Genomic DNA, 22,297 nt, shown 5'->3' with positions numbered 1-22,297 from the left:
CACTACCTCCTTCATAACATTTTGTCTCACTACAGTAGTCCTTTGAGGGCAGCTCACGTCCCCAGTGAACATAAATGCCTCTCTTCTACAATTCATCTATGAAAGCCCTAACAGGAGGGAGGTGGGGGTGGAAAGCACATGGGGCTTAACTCAATGAGAGTAATTATGTAGATTTGTTTTTCTATTTTTTTACATTTCACTATTTGTATAAATCCAGGGTCAGAAAAAAAAACATGCATTCCATTTTCATGGAATTTTTTTGGTGTATAATAATTTGGGGTGCATTTTTCCTGTGTCCTTAAAATTTCTTACTATAGCAGCAACAAAGTCTTACATTTCTAATTGCCCAATCAGGTAGTAAACACAACATATTCACTCTCTATGTAAAATCTTACTCTATTTTAATGTATATTTAGTTACTCAAAGTACCATTCCTTTTATTTGCTATTTGTTATGCTGAGTTCCTACCCAACTCCATCAACAGATCTTCATATTTTGTGTACAGTTAAATGTGCACTAAAAACTAAGTTCCTTCTCAAAATATCCTATACTAGTCTGAATCCGCACATATGCAAAACAACTCCAGTGTCATAAAATTCGCCCACAAGTACCCAGCTGTAATGTTCACCTGATCTCTAACTTAGACGTGCTGCCTTATCCATCCAGGTAAAGTATAAGAACTATATTTCTCAAGCATAATTTGAGAAGACACTGGAGAAAGAAGAGTGGATAGCCTCCAGTAATTCACTTAGGAAGGGATAAAAATTATCCCTTTAACCACCCAGAGCCTAGGCTTACTAACAAGTTTTCAGCACTCAAAATTCTCACAACAGTTTTGACTTTTCACTGGACTCTGTGTCTTAATTAAGTAGTCTGGGTGACAGTACAAAAAATTAATTTGAAGCTACCTTTCTTCTTCCTTACTCTGAAGTCAAATATTGTCTGTCTTCACTATTAAAATCCCCAGAGATTTCAATTCTGCAGAAGCTCTGCATGGTTCTAAATTTAGCCAAGTAATAGAAATAGTTGGAAGGCATGCGATTCATTTTAATATCTGCACTTTCATGTTGCCAGGCAGCTAATTTTTAAAGTTATCTTAGATCAGTCATCCACATAAAAGAATATATAAGCCATATAATCAATTGATAGGTAATTGTGTTAATTAAATTATCTACAACATCTAGAAACAACCAACATTGCCCCTCAAAAAATATAGTCTGTATTTCTTCCACAGGGATAATAGGCAGGATTTTAAATATTGCAACAAAACATGTTAATTGCAGATTACTTTCCTTATCACTTATTTATGTTTCCACATCAAAGGAACATATACATAGATTTAAAGAGTTTCACCTTCAGTACCAAATATGCAAAGTGTTTTTGTAGAAGGAACTGACACATCTCATTTAACATAGAGTCCCAGAGCAGGACATTCTCAAGTTGTACTGTAAGTGACTGGGGTGCACCAGATCCCAATTCTAAGGCTAATTCTATTTTGGATTTTCTAAAACATCAGACCTCACAAGGAACCATAAAACCACAGTAATTTCCAGCATTACTGTTCAATACAATAAACACCCTAACTTCATGTCAGCTTCCTAGACTGCATTTACAGACCAATGTGTAAAAGGCATGCAGATGAATACAAGATGCAGGTTCAAAGCACAAAGTATGAAAGACCTAGTTTAGAAGCTTCCCTATCTAAGGAGATTTTAATTCAGAGAGCAGAAAATAACAATGAGGGAAACAACTCTTAAGTGACTACACCACAGGAAGAAAAAGCCTGTATCACACAAAAGGAAGCAGGATAGGAATGCTTATTTTCACCTTCACGGGTCACCTGCAAGTTAGGGGAAGAACCAATACAATGCCAGCTTTCTGCACAATACCCCATCTCCCATGGCAAGTCATCAAAGCTGCCTATAACTCACTTCATTGTAAGAAATAATTCAATTTAGACACTGTATTACTTCTGGGAAGTACTTCTGTGAAGACACAGAAGAGTCTTAGATCTGGAATCCACTCTATTTTTTTGTACTGGAAATAACGGATCCCATAAAGATAGTAAAGGATAGATAATAAAGATTGAGAGCTGTTCCCCTTTAAGGAACCATTCCCCATTAAAGAAATCAGGGTTCCTTGGAGAAATGATTGATTCCAGGTTTGGGGCAATTACAAAGTGAGCCCAAAATTACTTTGTGCCAGACTGTAAGAAAGTCCTGGGGTGGGGGGGAGTCCTAAAAAATCTGACTGGGACAAGTCAAAAAGACACAGGAGTCAGTCTGAAGGGGCTCCCATTAACTAAACTTATGACAGTTGCTGTATGTTTAATACTAAATATTGTCAAAAATACTAAATACTGTCAGTATTTTTAATATTGATGATGGATTGTAACATAACTGAATTTTTAAAAAATACCAAATCTATCGTGATCCTCAAAAACAAAAAAATGGGAGAAATAAAGCTCTTCTTCATAGGACACCAACTAGTAAATGCAGAAGGAATGACAGAATCAACATTTTGCAACCACCAATATAATAACTAATTCAGGCAAGGATCATCAATGAATGTTAACACTGCTGGGTAAAACACTGAGGAAAAGAGTTGCAGAATCTTAAGTATCATCCCACAGGTTGTTACTTAATTACAAAGGGAAAAAGGTACCTTTACAAAGAAGAAATGTAGCCTATGTCAACTTACCTAAGTGATCAAACTTAACTGATAATGGGACGAAGTGACATAATGTGCACAGAGAAACGCACATCACCTAAGTAGTATTCTTGCCAAAAATGTTTGATCTGAATCTAATCATGACAAATTCAAAATTGTAAAACATTCTTCAACATAACTGGCCTGAACTCTTCAAAAATATCAATGACACTAAAAACAAAAATGGAGAGAACTGCTCTGAATTAAAAGGCTAAAAAGACATAATTAAATGTAATTCATGATCCTTGAATAAATCTAGGGTTGGAAGGAAAGCTTTAAAGCAGTATCTCAATTATTGAGATAACTGAGGAAATCTGAGTATATACTATAAATTATTGTATCACTATAAAATATTTTAAATGTGGTAATGAGTTTGATAATAGTATTATGGTAATAAAGGACAATATCTTGTTCTTTGGCAATATATGCTTAAGAAATTTTGAGTGAAGTTTCCTGATGTCTGTCATTTCCCAATACAAATTTCCTAATAAAAATTCCTAACATACAATAAAAAATAATGTGTGTGTGTATAGGGAAGGAAGGGAGAAAGAGAAGTAGAAAGTGACAGAGGAAGGGAGGGAAGAGAGGGAGAGAGAGGAAGGGGATGAAGAAAGTGTGAGAGCACAAATGTGACAAAATATTTGATAAATATTAGGTAAAAGTCATACTATATCACTCTTTCAACTTCTCTATACGTTTGGAACTCTTCCACATAAAAACACTGGAGTGAAAAAGAACAAGCATCAACATTAACCCAAGCTCTTAGGTATTCAGTGTAAATTCTGCTGTGTCCTAAAAAATTCCAGGTGATGGTTACAGGTGCACACTTCAGCATGAAACTGTGTTGTGTTCCACCTGCACGATGATGGACAAACAACCCAACCTAACCTTTCTGCAATGGTCTGAATGTGTGTGCCCTCTCAAAATTCATGTTAAATCCTAACTCCCAAACATGATGGTATTAAGAAGTGAGGTCTTTGGGGTGATTAATTAGGTCATGAGGGCAGAGCCCTCACGAATGGGTTTAGTGTCGTATTAAAACATGTTCCAGAAAGATCCTTAGCTCCTTCCACTATGTGAGGACACAGTAAGATGCCAGTTATTAACCAGGAAGAGGGCCCTTAGCAGAATCAAACTGTGCTGGTACCTTGATCCTGGGCTTCTCAGCCTCTAGAACTGTGAGAAATAAATTTCTGCTGATAAATCACCCAGTCTGTGGTATTCCGTTATAGCAGTCTGAACAGATTAAGACACTCCCTAAACCTCAACTGTGAAACAGGGATAATACAGTACTACTCCATGGGGATTATCCTTCTGAGGATCAAATTATCTAATATGTGCTAATAATATATTTCTGTGACATCACATTCTTTGTTCACTTAACTACTCTGTAAGTATGTGGGGCAACTGGACCATTTTCAGTCTTTCCATATCTTGGCAACTAGCTTATAAGCTAAATCATTTTATTAAATTTTGTGAATTGCCAAATATATCCAAATTCAAATAAAAGAAATGAAGTGCATTCCATCTAAAGACCAGCAACAATAAATCCACAATTGGCAGCTAACTCTGAAGTACCTGTGAAATGGTAGAAGCAGCAGCTTCTCACAACTTTAACATTTGCTCCTTCCTCAAAACACTAGTGGGTGATATATCAAGAACAGACACAGGCTGCCTTGGTCCCAAAAAATGTCGGTCTTTACATTAAAATCCAATGTCATCAGGCCAGAAGTGCCTCTTAAATTTTGGTATTTCCTGAGGCTTCATCTCAGCTCTTACCACTCTGTAGTCCCATTCTCTATCATACTGAAACCCCTTCATGCACAGAGTACTCCAAAATCGAAACACCCCTGCCTCTCTACAGAGCTCCAGATTCATTTGGACAACTATCTGCTATACATTTCCAAAAGTGAACTTTCTGCCAACATTCCTCTAAGCCCAAACCTGCCCCCACTGTTTTAGTGATATAACTGACATATAATATTAGCTACAGGTATACAACATAATGATTCAATATATGTATATTTTATTGTGAAATAATCAAAATTAAGTCTAATTAACATTCAACACCAGACATATTTATAATTATTTTCCTTGCAATAAGAACTTTAAAGATCTTCTCTGTTAGCAACTTTCAAACATACAATACAGTATTAACTACAACCATCATGCTGTATTATTACAACTCCAGAACTTTTAAAATACATATTTTAATATATTATATATTTAACATATATTTTTAAGTATATTATATACATACATATATAATAATATGTACCCTTTTGTCCACCTTCACCCATTTTGCCTATCCCCCACCTCCTGCCTCTGGCAACCACCAACCTGTTCTCTGTAGCTGATGAATTTGGTTTTTCTTTTTTTCTAGAGTCTATATAATAAGTGATTTCATACAGTACTTACTTGTCTTTCTCAGACTGATCTCCCTTAACATAATGCACTCAAGGTTCATCTATATTGTTGCAAATAGTGTTTCCTTCTTTTTCACCACTGCATAATATTCGTGTGTGTGTGTGTGTGTGTGTGTGTGTGTGTGTGTGTGTAACCACATTTTCTCTACCTACTGGACAGTTAGGTTGTTTCCATGTCTTAACTATTGGGACTACTGATGCAATGAACATCAGGGTGCAGATATCTTTTCAAGAAAATGATTTCACTTTTTTCATATACTCAGAAGTGGGACTGCTGAGTCACATGGCAGTTCTATTTTTAATTTCCTGAGGAATCTCCACACTGCTTTCCACAGTGGCTATCCCAATTTACATTCTCACCAACAGTGCCACTAGGATTCTCTTTTCTCCACATTGTCCCCAACACTTTTCATCTGGCTTTTTTTTTTAATTGAAGTATAGTCAGTTTACAATGTCATGTCAATTTCTGGTGCACAGCACAATTTTTCAGTCACACATGAACACACATATATTCATTTTCATATTCTTTTTCACCATGAGCTACTACAAGATATTGAATATATTTCCCTGGGCTATGTAGTATAAATCTGTTTATTTATTTTATATATACCAGTCAGTATCTGCAAATCTTGAACTCTCAGTTTATCCCTTCCCACCCTCCTCCCCACTGGCAACCAACCACAAGTCTATCTCTTGTCTTTCTGATAATAGCCATTTTAAAGGTGTAAGCTAATATCTCACCGAGGGTTTGATCTGTAGATCCCTGATGATTAGCTATGTTGAGCACCACCCTTCCATGTACCTGTTGCCATCTGTACGTCTTCTCTGGAAAACTGTCTATTCAATTCTTTTGCCCATTTTTTAATCAGACTCTTTTTTCTACTAAGTTGCACGAGTTCTTTATATATTTGCAGTATTAACCCTTTCTAAATACATGATTTTTTGGAAGTATAGTTGATGTACAATATTATGTAAGTTACAGGTGAACCATGTAGTGATTCACATTTTAAAGGCTATATTCCATTTATACTTACTATAAAATATTGGCTATATTCCCTGCATTGTGCAACATGTTCTTATAGTTTATTTTATACATAATAGTTTGTAACTCTTTCAAATATGACTGGTAAATACTTTCCCCCATACAGTAGGCTGAGTTTTCATTTTGTTGATGGCTTCCCTTGATGTGCAGCTTTTTAGTATGACGTAGTCCCACTGATTTTTACTTTTATTGCCTTTGCTTTTGGTGTCAAATCCAAAAAAACCATCCCCAAGACAGATGTCAAGGAGCTTACTGCCTATGTTTCCATCTACAGGTTTTATGTTTTCTGGTCTTCTGTTCAAGGCTTTAATCCATTTTGAGTTATTTTTTGCATATGGTGCAATATAGTACCCCAGTTTCATTCTTTTGCATGTGGCTGTCCAGTTTTCCCAGTACCATTTAATAAAGAGACCATCCTTTGCCCACTGTACAGTCTTGGCCCCTTTATCATACATTGACATATGTGCATAGGTTTATTTCTGGGCTGTCTATTCTCTTCCATTAATCTATGTCTGTTTTCAATGCCAATATCATACTGTTTTGATCACTACAGCTTAGTAATACAGTTTGAGATCAGGATGTATGATACCTTCACTTTTGTTCCTTTCTCAAGATTTCTTTGGCTATTTGGCATCTTTGGTGGTTCCACACAAATTTTAGGATTGTTTGTTCTCTGTGAAAAATGTCACTGGAATTTTGATAGGGATTGCACTGAACCTATAGATTGCTCTGGGTAGTATGGACATTTTAACAATATTAATTCTTCCAATCCATGAGCAGAGACTACCTTTTCATTTATCTGTAACTTCTTCAACTTCTTTCACCAATGTCATAGTTTTCATCAATGTCATATATAGTTTCACCTCCTTATTTAAATTTATTCCTAAGTATTTAATTCTTTTTGCTGCAATTAAAAATGGGATTGTTTTTTAAATTTCTCTGACAGTTATTAGTGTATAGAAATGCAACTAATTTTTGTATACTGATTTTGTATTCTGTACTTTACTGAATTCATTAGTTTTAACAGTTTTTTGGTGTAGTGTCTAGTCTTCTACAAATGTCATCTGCAAATAGTGAGTTTTACTTCTTTCTGATCTGAATGCCTCTTACTTCTTTTTTTGCCCAAGCGCACTGGTTAAGATTACCAATACTATGTTGAATAAAAGTGGTGAGGAAAAGCTCTCAGCTTCAGTTGTGTGTAACACATTAGCTATGGGTTTGTAATATACGGCTTTTATGATGTTAAGGTGCATTCCCTCCATATGCACTTTGTCCAGTTTGTATCATAAATGGATGCTGAATTCTGTCAAATGCTTTTTCTGCACCATTGAGATGATCGTATGTTTTTTATCCTTCATTTTGTTTACGTGGTGTACCACAGTACAGTGACTGATCTGCAGATGTTGAACCGTGCTTGCATCCCTGGAATAAATTCCACTTGATTATGCTGTATGATCCTTTCAATGTATTGTTGAATTCAGTTTGCTATTTTGTTGAGGATTTTTGCATCAATATTCATCAAGGATATTGGCCTTTAATTTTCTTTCTTGTAGTGTCCTTGTCTGGTTTTGGTACCAGGGTTATATTGGCCTCATAAAATGAGTTTGAAAGTTTTTCCTCCTCTTCTGTATTTTGGAAGAGTTGGAGAAGGATCAGTATTAATTCTTCTTTAACTGTTTGGTAGAATTCACCAGTGAAGACATCTAGTCCTGGACTTTTGTTTGTTGGGAAGTTTCTGGTTACTGATTCAAACTCTTACTAGTACTGGCATACCTTGGAGATACTGCAGGTTCAGTTCCAGACCACTGCAATAAAGCAAATATCAAAATAAAGCAAGTCTCACAAATCCTCTGGCTTCCCAATGCATACGAAAGTTATGTTTATACTATACTGTAGTCTATTAAGTGTGCAACAACAGCATTATGTCTAAAAAAAAGTACATACCTTAATTTAAAAATACTTTATTGCTAAAACAATACAAGAGTAACACTGAAGATCACTCATCACAGATCATCATAACAAGTAAGAAAAGTTTGAAACGTGGCGGGAATTACCAAAGTAACACAGAGACATGAAGTGAGCAAATGCTGTTGGAAAAATGGGAGTGACGGACTTGTTCAATGCAGGGTTGCCACAAACCTTCAATCTGTAAAAACACAGTATCAGCAAAGCTTAATAAAGCTAAGCTCAATAAGATGAGGTATGCCTGTAACGGGTCTGTTCAGATTTTTTATTTCTTCATGATTCAGTCTTGGTAGGTTGTACAGTTCTAGGAATTTATCCATTTCTTCTAGGTTGTCCAATTTATTGGTAAATAACCGTTCATAGTAGTCTCTTGAGTTACCAGGTATTAATGTCTCTTTCATTTCTGATTTGAATCCCCTTTTTTCCTGGGTAAGTCTACCTACAAGTTTCTCTATTTTATCTTTTTAAAAAGCCAGCTCTTCATTTCATTGATCTTTTCTACTATTTCTCTATTTCATTTATTTCTACTCTGTTATTTATTTCCTTCCTTCTGCTAACATTGAGTTTAGATTGTTCTTCTTTCTCTAGTTCCTGGAGGTGAAAAATTAGATTATTTGAAATCTCTCTTATTTCTTAATGTACGCATTTGTTGCTATGAACTTCCCTTTTAGAAGTGCTTTTGCTGCATCCCATAGGTTTTGTATTTTGTATATCGCATTTCTATTTTCATTTGTCTCTGGGTATTTTTTAACTTATCTTAGTTCTTCTTTGACCTGTTGTTCAGTACCATGTTGTTTAAGCTCTACTTACTTGAGAATTTTCCAGTTTTCTTCTTGTAATTGATTTCTTGTTTCATACCATTTTGGCCAGAAAAGATTCTTGATATGAGTCAATCTTCTTGAATTTATGAAGACTTGTTTTGTGGCCTAACATATCATCTACCTTAGAGAATGGTCCATGTAGGTGCATTCTGTTGCTGTTGGATGGATTGCTCTGTACATGTCTGTGAAATCCATCTAGTCTAACCTATCATTTAAGGCCAATGTTCCCTTATTGATTTTGTCTGGATGATTTATCCACTGATGAAAGTAGGGTATTAAGGTCCCCTATTATTATATTGCTGTCTATTTCTCCCTTTAGGTCTGTTAAAATTTACTTTATATATTTAGGTGCTCCTAAAACCTGCCCCCTTTCTTATCTCAGTTAGGAACACCACCTAGTGACCCAAGACAGAAATTGAGAGTCATCTATTCACAATTCCTTCCCTCTCCTCCCATATATAACCAATCTCCAAATTCTGGTACCATCTCCTGGATCCATCTCATCTTCTCAGCTCCTATACCCTCTTCTCCACTCCCATGATTTACAGGCAGAGAATTCAGTTAATGGGACAAGACCTCCAGAGTTCTTTTCTGCATCCAGGAGAACAGCAGGCTATGTTCCAGTGGTGGCTGCTCTATTAGGCTCTTTCAGCCTTTATCCCTGAATAACTAAAATCTCTAAGCTATCTTTGATGGACACATGTAGTGTGAATGAGAAACTGTTGTTTCAAGCTGTCGAGGTTTAGGGGTTGTTTCTTACCCATCATACTCAGGTCTATCCTGATTTCAACATCTTCTGCACAGCCTACTACAATAGCCTCCTAACAAGTGTCTCTTCCTCTAATTTAAATCCCCTGGAGGTTATTTCTCCAAGTTGCTACCAGAGCTACCTTTATAAAACAATCATTCCATTTCTCTAATTAAAATCTCCAGAGGTTCCTCTTTGCCTTAAACTATTCCAAATGTCTTAATATAGCTCTTAAAGTCTAGCATAAAATTAGGCTCTATATACATCCTCTCCAGCCATTCAAAATAATGTTACCTCTCCATACATACCATTCTTCAATACTCCTGGGTCTTTGTCCAAGCTACTCTATCTGCTTGAAATGCATTTCCACCTTATCTTTGCCTGACAAACTCCTTGTCAACTATCCCACCTATTCTGTCAAGCTATCCAAATTCGGCTCTCTTCTCAAGGTCCCTATTTTACAAACCCTCTTTACTGGAACACACAAGCCCCCTCATTCAAAATGATGTCTCCTCCATCAAAAGGAATATCAAGATCCTAAGACTGGCGCTCCCTCAAATTCCTTTGTTCAGTTACCAAATATTTGTCCCCACCCCTTTCTTTACCTTCTCCTTCTATCTTAACGAAGATCAATAACAATTGATCTACCTGTGCTCTGGATTTTATCTTCTCTTCATCCTCAAAGACCTCACTTCATTATCATCACTCTCTATTGTCTTGCTCAAATGTCTCATCTTAAAAAACTCTTCCTTGAACCCCACATGCCCTCCCTACTGTCCTCTCTCTCCATCTCTCTGCAATCATCTTGTAATACAGGGCTTATCTGCCTTTTCTTTCCCATCTCCTATTTATTCCACAGCCCAAAACAATTTGGTCTCTGCTCTCACCACTTCAGTGACCCTGATCTCACTGATGTCACCAATGACCGAGTGCCAAATCCAGCACCAAGTGTCTTTATACTTGACCACTTCACTACACACTGACACAATTCTTTTCCTCCTCCTTGAAAGTTTCTTCTCTAAGTTCCTATCATTTAAACTTTTTTGGTTTTCTATCTACCTTCCTGGCCTCCTCAGTTTTCTTCCAGGGCTCCCCTGCTAGCAGCCACATCTTTAAGTGTCAGTGTTCTCCAAGACTCCTTCCTCAGCCTTCAGCTCTTCAGTCTCAACACGATCCTTGGATAAACAAAACCCATCACTTCACCTACAATGTATATACACTGTTGACTCCCAAATGTCGCAGCAGTCCCAATTTCTCTTTCCAACTCCAGACTGGTGCATCTAACTTCCTATCAGGCATTTCCACAGGGTTCCACAGGTACCTCAAATTCCACCAGTCCAAAACAAAACACCTCACCTTTATTCCCAAACATGCATCTTCCTGTATTCCCTAACTCATAAATGATGTCACCATCCATCTTGGCATGGAACCCAGAAAACTAGGAGTTATCCAAGAGCTCATCCCTCTCACAACTGTACTCACACACATACACAGATCTCCAAGTCTAACAGATTCTATGTCCTAAATATCTCTTTAATTGGTTCATCCCTGTGAGCTTGCAGGACCTCTTTAGAACCTATTTCTTATCTTGATTATTTTGACTGTCCCTAAACTGGATTCCCTGATTCTAGTCTATTTTTCAATCCAGCTGCCAAACTGCTAAAAGCAATCTTTCAAAAAAATAATCCTTCAATAGTTTTTATAGTTTAAGACAAAAGTTAAAACCTTCAGCCTATCAAAAAAGGTCTTCAAGATTAGGTCTCCCTACTTATCTCTATAGCCTTTTATCTTAACTAATTTCCAAAAACATCCCATGTGTAGGCACATCCTGCTCCCTGCACTTTGTCAAAGGTATCATGCTGCTCTGCTCTACACCCCCATCATTTATACAGGCAGTTCCTCCCTCGAACCCTCTTCCCCAAACTTCTCTACCTGGCCAACTCCTGTCTGCCCGTCAAGGTTCATAACCCCCTGACAGAAAGTCTTTCCAGATCTCCATTGTGTTTCCAAAGCACCTTGTGCATTTCTCTAGTTCAGAGTTCATCAGGCTGCAGTATCACTGATTAACTGGTCTGCCTAAACCCTCTGAAGGTAAGGATTATGTCTTACTCTTTTACATCCCCAGAACCTAATACTGTATCTACTGATATGCTGCTTGAATTAATGAATACATTGAGACTCAATTCAAACTATATCTCCTCTGAAAAGCTGAATCTGATCCTGTCATTCAGAGTTAAGCATTCCTCCTCCTTGTTCTCATATTACATTTTATCACTACCTCATAACACTTACGACCTTGTAGTTTACTTATTTTTTTGTAATCTATTATAAAACATGAGCTCCTTGACGATAGAGACAGTGTCGCACCTATCTTAGTATCTTCAGCATATAACACAACATCTAACAAATAACAGGTACCTACTGAACATTTGAGTAAATGAATGAGTTGCTCTTTTCATAAATTTTCTTTAAGTATTACTTTGGAAGCAGTTCTGCAAATCTGACTTGAAGATCACTCTTTCTACTATAAAAATACAGAAAAACCAGAAACTAAGAGATCTTCTAACATGCTGGGTTTTTGTTTTTGTTTTGTTTTCTTGAGGGGGATGTAATTAGGTTTGTTTATGTTTGTTCCTTTGTTTGTTTGTAGGAAAGGTAATGGGGATTGAACCCATGCCCTCATGCGTGCTAAACACATGCTCTACCACTTGAGCTATACCCTCCCCCAAGATTTTCTAACAAAGAACTGTCCTGGAAAGAAAACATATAGGTGATGTTTATTCTAACAAAGACTAAAAATAAACTGAGTTTCTCCGATTTCTAAGCAAATACTACATAATAGGCTCACAGTGCACCAAAGCAGTTAACTAACAGGACTGGATCTATGTTAAGTGAAAACAGCTGGGTTGGTAAGACGAAACAGTGGCAAGTGAATGCCTGTAATTCTTAATTGAAAATCTATAATCTTTCCAGAGGGCCTCAAGTGGCAGACTGTGTGTGTGTACGTGTGTGTGCGCGCGCGCGCGCGTGTTGTGTGTACGTGTGTGTGTGTGTACGTTATGTGTACATATATATATGGCTAAATTTGTGTCCCCTACTGTGGGAATTGAGCAAAACACAAGTCAACAATAAAGGACAGAACAGAAGAAACAGAAGAAACTCATGGCCTAAAATACATTACTGATCTGAACAGATCCTATGATCCAGCCAGTCCGCTAAACTGAAAAGACAATTGCCATTTCTCAACCTTTAAAAAACTAATAAAAGCAATGTTAATGCCAAAGAGAAAAAGGAAGAATTAGAGCACGAAGAAATAAAGCAATATTTTCTCTCTGCCAATATTAACTTCAATGCTATTCTGTTACCCAACACTAGAGAACACTATTAAGACTAGTAATCTGATCATGTTTAATATAGACCGTCCTTCAGTGAAGTAGATTATGCTTGCTGACTGTAGCCACCAAACAGATGTAAATACATCCCAGGTACATGGAAAGTGTGCTCATTAATATCTGTAGATACCTCTTTGTTCCTTTTTGTATTATCTACTAACTATAGGTAAAGTAAACTATTGAAGCCAGCCTAAGAATCCATTAAGTGCAGCTTCAATCTCAAGTGTTTACATTTTAAATCAGTACATGTATCAAGAAGTATTACTGTACTTAACCTTGAAATACTTCCAAAAGTCATCCTGTACTCCAGAAGAAAACAAACCATCAACTCCATTTTACATACAAAGACACTGATTCAGCAAGAGTTAATGAGGGTAAACTCAGCAAAGCCTCAGAGAACTTCAAAAAGGGTCTTAAAAATTCAAGAGTTAAGCACTGGCTCTGATTTTACTCCCTCACAAAGCATACAGAAACCAAACAGGTTGGATTTCTTTTTCAGTCCTCCTGTCTTACTGGTCAATTACACTTAATTTTTCAGCCCTCATACTCATTCAGTTAAAAAGAAAGAAAAAATATTTCTGCACTATCATATAAGGAAAACACTCCAAGCGCAAACCCTCTCTGTCTTGTTTCTTTACAGTCAAAAATACTGCTAGGACGGAGAGTAAAACACAAAGAATAAATTTTAAACCAAGTAACTCTGGAAGGAAAATAAGAACTGGAAAGGGGGGTAACTAATACAAGGCTGAAGATACCATGATAATGGAAAAGGTAAAACTTTGGTGGTACAGGCACCAAGGGCAAAAACTTCGTTCAGGATTTCAGTTGTTGGCCTTACAGCTCTGGCCCAAATCAAGACTCTAATAATGATCTCTCTTGGGTATAGTTTAGCTACGAGGGGCAAAACAACTGCCAAAATCACGATCTAGAACACACACCTCTAGAATATATGTCTCAAATCATCTAATTTTTTCTTTCTCTTTTCCCTGTAGCTAGTAGACAAAAATCACATGCTCTAGAGAGCTCTCTTGGCACTGGAGAGATCACGATCCTAGCAAATTTAACTTCAGTGAGAGCAGGAAACTCGGAATGGAACATACAGAGGGAAATATGGTGAAGACAAAGAGGAATTCAACTTTGTGGAAAAGAGGTAGACAAAATGAGAGGTCTGGGATTCCCTGGAAGGGTTCCAGAACATTACACCTAAATCAAAGAGGGTTTCTGTCATTGTTTTGAGGTGGAGAGGTGCCCAACTGAAACAATGGTGTACCCCAAGGCAAGGTGTGAGAAAGGGGAAAGTAAAAGAGTAAGTAATTCATCTGTAGCTGAAGCCTAACCCTGAGAGCAAAGGGAAAACAGCAAAGTATAAGGCAAGTGAGATAAAGTAGCCACATTTTTTAAAAAATCTTTTGCCTTTCTTTGTACTAGGAACAAGACATTTAAAAGTTTTAAGCAAAAGAAAATAACAGATTTTCATACAAAACTCAACGAAATATTAGGAGCAAGACTAGAGGAAGGAGGCCAGTTAAAGGCCATCAGAGTTATCCAGATAAGAGATGGTGATCTCATGAACTAAGGAAATGGCAGTGCTGATGGAGAGAAATGAAAAGATTCAAGGGAAATTGAGGAGATAAGCAGCTACATAACTTTATCATTATTGGATGTTAAAGAGTAAGGACTCAAGTATGACATCCTGGTTTCTGGCTTTGCATCTAGGTGGTATGATTCAAAGAAAAAAGAACCGAGAAAGAACAGATATTCATGGAAAAATTATTTTTGCTCTTGTGATGTTGAGTCTGAGGTGCTGTGTAACAGTTAAACGGAGATGTTCAAGAGACCATCGAATAAATGGGCTAGAGCTCAGGCGAGAGATCAGAACTGGACACAGAGACTCACAAATTGTCAGCTTATAATAACAGACGCCGAGTGAAACCATCAGGGTGGATGAGACTGACAGACTATGTGATGCTCTTCTAAACGTCATCCCAGACAAACTACCAGAGGCATCAGAAACACCTGGAATGTTTGTTAAAATACAGATTCCTAGGCTCCATCCTACGCCTACTAAATCAAAATCTCTAGTGATAAGGCCTAAGAGCCCACATTTCATTCATGCCATAAATGTGCACTGAGGGACTATTCTAGGCACTAGGAATACAACCAGTTCCTTGTACTCATAAGTTTTGGGTGCTAGGTATAGCCAGACTGTAGACAAGAAAATAAACAGGGTAACTTAAGATAGTGGGAAGTGCTATGGAGGTAATAAAACAAGAGGAATGTAATGAAGGAATAGTAAGAAAAGGAAAGTGTAGTACAAGGAAAGTCAGAGCAACTGGCAGGGGAAAGATCATGAAAGCTTTTGAAAGCATTCATTTTTAACAAATTCTCCAAGAGATGCTTGTGCCATTAACGTTCAAGAATCAGAGAGGGAGAATACAACAGCGACCTTACGAAAAACACACACTTAAGAGATGAGCAGGAGAAAAAGAGCCAGGAATGCAAATGGAAAAGAAAGTGGTGTCACTGAAACACTTCAAGAAAGAGAAGGGTCAACAATGACAAAAGCTCCAAAAAACTAGAATAAGATAAGAATGAAAAGAAGTCCATTAGATTTAATAAGGTCCACCATGTTCTTTCCACTGATTTTGATGACTGCTGGGAGCTGCTCCACCAACAGCTCTAGAAACACTAAGTGACTTCTTGTAGAGGTGTACATTCACCTACTACCCATCCATAGAACACTGCTTCCTGGAAGTTATCAGCTGATTACTGTCCTAGACATTTTTGCCTTTTCCTACAGAATCACAAAGGAAGGATAAGGAGAAAGTATAATTTGTGAGTATGGGGAGCGAATGTATTTCAAATGCATCCCTTACGTTTGAATTGTCACTGCCTTGACTACTTTCCTCCTAGCTCTGTTATGAAGCTTACCCAAGTCTGAACCACCCTTCTCCAAGTCACGAAGAATGCCCATAATGCTGCTCACATGCCAAAACGATGCAGAAACTCTTACAACTAACAAATGCAACAAAAACACTGCCCCCACAAAAATATGAACTTCGTACTTGGAAAATCTAGTCTTTTAATATGAATGCTGATATTACTTTAAGGTCTGATAAGCTTTTAGGAAAGAGAAAGTGCTCTGCAGATACGAAATATGGCTTTGATGCTTACTAATAATACATACTCCAGCACAAATGTTAGCAACCTTGAAATATACCAAAAGCATCCATACAAGGAAGATAATGAACCAAGTGGCAGAGTAAACTAGTTATGAAGTTAAGTCTATTCTGTACACTAGATTAGAATTGTACAGAAGACTAATAGTGGGAGCAAAATTACCTCCAAAAAATCAAAATAGAATTTGACTAGTCTGCAGACCAGCTTTTTCTTTTCTTTGCCCACTACAGGCTCACAATCAACAAACATCAATCAGAAATAAACTGAGTGGGGTAGGAAGGGATAAACTGGGAGTTAGAGATTTGCAGATACTGACTGGTATATATAAAATAGATAAACAGTTTCTACTGTATAGCACAGGGAACTATATTCAGTATCTTGTAGCAGCTTACGGTGAGAAAGAATATGAAAATGAATATACGTATATTTGTGTATGACTGAAGCATTGTGCTGTACACCAGAAATTGACACAACATTGTAAACTGACTATACCTCAATAAAAATAAATAAATGAATAAATAAATAAGTAAGAAAGAAACTGAGTTATTTTAAACCCTGATGATTACCTCACTTATCTCTACACTTTCAGCTCTATAGGATAAGGACTTAAGCTGAGATCTTTTGGGACCTCAGAGTAACTGCACGGGTGCAAAACTAGTTTTTACTTGCCTGCAAAAGATTTTGAGGTCTCCAATGAAAAACAAAACAAAAACAAGCTGTAAAACATACTATTAATGCCTTTAGAGAAATGGAAGGATCAGACTATTGGTCTACATCAGGGTAGAGACCATACAAGGGCATTTAACAACTAGCTTCATTTTTTTACCCCAAGAAAATACCCAGAGAAGCCTGAAATTGTCTCCCAGGAAAAAAAAATCAAAGTCTTTGACAATTTAGAAACATCACAGTGTGACAAACAAGCAAGCAATTAAAGGGACTGAAAAGATTTTTTTTTTATTTTCTTGTAGTTAGCAAACTAAGGAGGAATAGAATAAGATGAGTCCTTTAAAAATACCAGAAGTGTTTTGACTATTAGGAGACAAGACTGCTTGAGGCTTTTGTACCTTTTCTCCTTATCCTCTCTCATCTCTAGGCTGGGGTTCCCAATTTGATCAGTTCTTTTAAAAGCACAGAAAAGCACTCTGGGAAACTTACTGTCAAAACCTGAAAGCTTAAACAGCTTTTCCAGTATAGGTTCAAACAACTGGACTGAACAACTCAAGAGATCTTGCAAAAAGCACAAAGAACTCCTGGATTTAGGAAGCATCTCAGAATCTTTCCTTTCACACACCCCAAGTAAAAACGGTGAAATCACTGCATGTTATTGTAACTAAGGGCTTTCAACATTAATTTTTTTAAGTGTTGGAGAAAACAGATACATGCTAAGGAAATCTAAGGGAACTCAAAGAGGAGTCAAAAGAGATCAAGGTTAAGAAATCTTTCCTATCTATACCTGTTTTTAGAAGTAAACTCATACTTAAGAAGGAATGGACGGCGGGGAGGATATAGCTCAAGTGGTAGAGCGCATGCTTAGCATACACAAGGTCCTGGGTTCATTTCCCAGTACTTCCCCTAAAAATAAAGAAGTTTACCTCCCCCTACAAAAAATAATTAAAAATTAAAAAAAAAAAGAAGGAATGGACAGAGTAACTTTATTGGAGAGATGAAACAAGTGCTACACTGCTAAAGGGGCAACCATTGTAAGAACAAAAGGTAACCACCAGAAGACTATATTAAGTGGAATGTTTTCTTGACAGAGTGTGAGAAGGACATAGCTAGAGGAAAATACTAAGGCCACCGGGCATGAAAAAGGCCTCTAAAATTAGACCCACCAACTGTATTCATGCACACATATTCAAGCCATGAGTCCAGTTATTTTTCTTACTTATAAGTGGGCAGCACATTCCACAGGCGGACGCTTAGTCCTTTACCCCATCTTTCAAGTACACAGGAAAACCTCATTAAGAAAGCACACAAACACAGTTTCACAAAACTCTCTCCTCTGTACTTCCTGGGACCATGCAACCAAAATGCGTTCCTCAAAATCTGCGTTTTCCTGAAAGCTTTCATTGAGTTCCTGACAAGATCTGGAACGGGAGTAAGTTCATCATTCAGAAACCATTACCTACACTGAAACATCAGTACTCAGTATTTATCTCTAAGGAGTGAGAACAGGGCACAGAGGTGTCTGAATATCTCTGGGGCCTGAGAAAGACTTCCTAGAAACTTTGTGAAAGGATTTTAAAAGTGACAAGAGAAGTGCAGTAGAGCTTTTACCTATCTGCCAAAATAATGGCAGAAATTTTTCACAAAATGACAACTAACATACTTTTGACACTGTTACTTATTTACACTAATAATAACAGAACCAGACCCAGTCAATAGATACAAGATCCCCCAATTCTCCCCAACTCTCCCACCCCCTGACCCAAACCATTCTCTCACAGGCCTAGCTGTTTTCAATGTCCTAGCAAAAGTTTAAGCAAAAATCTAACTTTGCACCAGCATTCCCACAAAGTGTTAAAACCACTACCTCACTTCTTTTGCCTTCCTAAGCTGGAAAACAGTGGCCAGGACAGCCCCAAAGAGAAATCTCATCCAGGCCACTCTAGCCAGAAGGTCAATGAAGGTAACAGATGCACCAATCAAGAAAGGAAAAAACAAACAAGGGATAATCCACAGGACTCAGGGGGCCAGCTCCTTTTACCTTCAGATTTAGTATAATTTAGTTGCTAAAAATGACCCCAAAAATGGATTGGCGGAAACAAGGATCAGACACCAAACATTCCACCATTGTTAGAGAAAGCTAGCCTTAAAGTTTTCAAGCTCAACCATCTCCACATGAATGGGGGAAAAAATCTAACCCAAACAGCCCAGACTATAAATACTAATTTATTCAGTCTACTGAAAAATTCAAAGTGGAACCAGCATGCTCAGCTCTCTGGGTTCAGAGGTAAGAATGGTGATATTTATCTCAACAAAAATGCAAACAAACCTCAAGGGGAGAGCCAGGAGCAGTAAAAATTCAGACCACAGGACATCGGAGATAATCTTCCTCCAAGACCATCAGCACCAAAGATCTCCACACTCAATTCTCTCTGCCCTCAAAGTGCTTCATTCAATGACCTGAACACACAATACTTCTATCAAAAGAGAAATGTGGCAAGAACTGACAGAAAAAAAAGCTCAAGTTCTTCCAAAAAGTACCTTACACAATCCTACTGAAAATCCACTCCGCATCTCCAATCATGATCAGAAATTCATGACAATGAGAGTTCAAGAATAAATTTCTTTTTCTATTCAGTCAATAAATTTGCTGAGCATCTACTGCATGTCAAGTGCTCTGTTAAATGCTGAAGACACATCAACAAAACAAGACTATCTACTGAAGTACTTTCTAACACAAGAGACTAAATATATATGGTATGTTATAGGCTGATAATGGATAAGGAGGGAAGAAAAGCAAAGAAGTGGGACAGGGAGTTATGTAAATATATGTGGAGGAGGGGGCTTTGCAATTTAGACAGCCAAGGAAATGTCACTGTTAAGAGTGACACTTGAGTAAAGACCTGAAGGAGGTGAGGGGACAAGGTTACGCAGTTTTATAAGGAAAAGGTGATTCAGGAAAATCCAGGGAAGAAGTGCACAGCTGCCAAGGCAGAAGTGTGCCTGATGTGTTCAAGGAACAGCCAGGAGATCAGTGAGTATATTGGGAGGGGGAAAGAGTGCTACAGATCTTGGGCTTTAAAGACAATTGTAAAGTCTCTGGTTTTTACTCTGATAGAGACAGGAAGCCAAGATCTCCTCTTCCGACTCTTTTCAATTAAAACAATATCAGTCACCCTATTTTTATATATGAAAGCTTTAAAATTTTTGTTTTAAATTGAAGATCTCTAATACAGATCATACAGTGGACACAGAATTGTAACTCTGAATTTTAACTTCTGCTGACAGTTTATCAGACCTTCAAGAAAAGTTCTCTGTCCTCTCAACCCTGTGGAGAACAGCAACAAGGGAAGAAAAATGCAACAAAAATGAACTGAATTGGAGAAAAAAATAGTGAAAAAAATGAACTGAATTGACTATCTAAGCCATGCTAGTCTTGATGCCCCAGACTCCACAAGGGGAAAAAAATGAAAATATAGTAGAAAGAAAACAAAGGCCGGGGAAAAAGCATTAGGAAGAAAGAGGATCCACAAACAACTTATTCAAGTGCCAGTCTGACTATCCAGAAATACAATAAAATGTTAGGGATTGGTGACATTCCTTAAGTGGAACCTGTCACCTCGCTCCTCCCCAGTTTCCATGTTGCCTACCAACAACAGACAGGACTCCGGCTTCTCAATTTTAGGTAAGTCTATTTGAAAAAAATATATACAAGGACGTTCAACCAAGATCTGAGTTTAAATTTCTTCACACTTCTCTTTGGTTTAATGAACCTCTGGGGCTGTTATCCGGTCATTTCTCGTCATTACCCAAAAACAACTCACTCAGAGTGAATAAATATTCTGAGGAGTTACTAGGCTAATGGTCGCATATGTTGAAATTTTTGGCTCTACAGGAAAATGAATTCGAGAAGAGTTTTCAGAGCCTTAACAGTCAGTGATGAGCTTAGCGTAGGCTCAACTTTTAAGCTCCAGAAACATCTCCCTGAACGTTCCAACTCAAATCTCTGTCCCTGTAATAACCTCGGACACAAGCACGATTTGAAACACTGCAACACCTTTCCCTCCCAATCTTGCAAAGCTTGAAGGAATACGGAGATCCAAGAAACACATGGAGCTAGTCACCCCCAGAGCACCACAAGGGCGCAACAGTTTTTAGGTCCCACCGCACAGGCCACAGGTGGCTCCAGCCCCCCGCCCGCCGCCCCGCGCCCCCAGCTTCTCGCCCGCGCTCCCCGCGCACACTCGGGCCTCTCTGGCCTGGGGACCGTCCTTCACGGGAGCCTCGGGCCCCGACCAACAGCCCCCAGTCCCGGCAGCACCAGCGCGGGGAACCCAGGCCAGGGGCCTCCGCCCGCCCGGGCCGCCACGCCCCCTCCCCACGGGCCGCCAGCACCGCCCGCCCCCTCGGCCGGGAGGTGGCCTCACCTCACGCGGGCCGTAGCGGGGAGGGCGCCCGCGTCTCCGCCCGCCGCCCGGGCCCACGGCCGCTCGGCTGCGGCTCGGCCCCGACGGCCGGCGGCGGCGGCGCGCTTCTGGGGGCGGGCTCTTCTCGGTGGGGGTCTCCCCAGGGCCCAGGGCGGGGGAGCAGGGGGACTGGGGCGGGGGAGGGGAAAGGGGTTTGGGAAGGAGGGGGGAGAGGGGAAGAAAAGGGGGGAAACCAAACCCGGAAAGGGAGAAAAGGGGGGAGGGGGAAACTCAGAAGGGGAAGAAAGGCCCAGAGTCCGCCCCCTGCTGCGGCCTGCGCGCTACGTCACCACGTCCGGCGCATTCGTCACCGCGTCCTGCGCCCGGCGCGTCCCCGCTTCCTGTGTGCCTCCCTCCTCGCCCGCGGACGCCCCCTGCTTACTCACCCACCCGGCCCACTCTCGCGCTGCCCTTCCCAGCCCCGCGCACTCGCGCGTACACTCACTCGCTCTCTGGCTCCCTTCTCGTCACCTATGTCTCAAGCCACCAATCCGAATCCACTGCGACCCTCAGTCCACCTGAAACCCATCAAGCCTGTCAGTGTCACCCTCGATTTAAACATAATACTAATAACTCTAATTTAGGTTTACCGAGCACTTTCAAAATAGCCTTTCCCTTAGGACAGTAACTCCCGCACACAAAGCTGCGTATGTGCGGTGAATATTTGTGGTATAAATGAATGAAGATCATGTGGTAGGTAAGTGTCCATTTTTTCCTGATGTAAGGATTTAACTAAATAAATCAGGTTTAAGTCCATCCTGTTTAAAAATCACTTCTTACCACCACCACCGCCTAACATACAGTTCTTTTTTTAAGAGGCATCTTAAATTTGCACCCCCCCATTCTGTCTGTTCGAGGCAGAATCAATTTATTGATTACATG

The 22,297-nt window shown here is 38.9% G+C and overlaps 1 protein-coding gene across 11 annotated transcripts in view; it reads right to left on the bottom strand.

Annotated features, from left to right (window-relative positions):
* Positions 1–21,533, bottom strand: part of R3HDM2 (R3H domain containing 2) — a 125,623-nt gene extending 104,090 nt beyond the window's left edge. For 5 of the 11 annotated variants that reach the window (XM_072972541.1, XM_072972544.1, XM_072972546.1 and 2 more), the window contains exon 1: positions 21,377–21,533. The gene's annotated coding sequence lies outside the window, so the exon portion shown is untranslated. The remainder of the gene's footprint in view (positions 1–21,376) is intronic. The other 6 variants (XM_072972547.1, XM_072972549.1, XM_072972551.1 and 3 more) reach the window with 2 other exon arrangements.
* Positions 21,534–22,297: the final 764 nt, after the last annotated feature.

This window comes from Vicugna pacos, chromosome 12 (genome assembly GCF_048564905.1).
Source record: "Vicugna pacos chromosome 12, VicPac4, whole genome shotgun sequence".
Taxonomy (NCBI): Eukaryota; Metazoa; Chordata; class Mammalia; order Artiodactyla; family Camelidae; genus Vicugna; species Vicugna pacos.
Note: the sequence above shows the minus strand (reverse complement) of the source record. Positions and strands in the feature narration are given on the sequence as shown.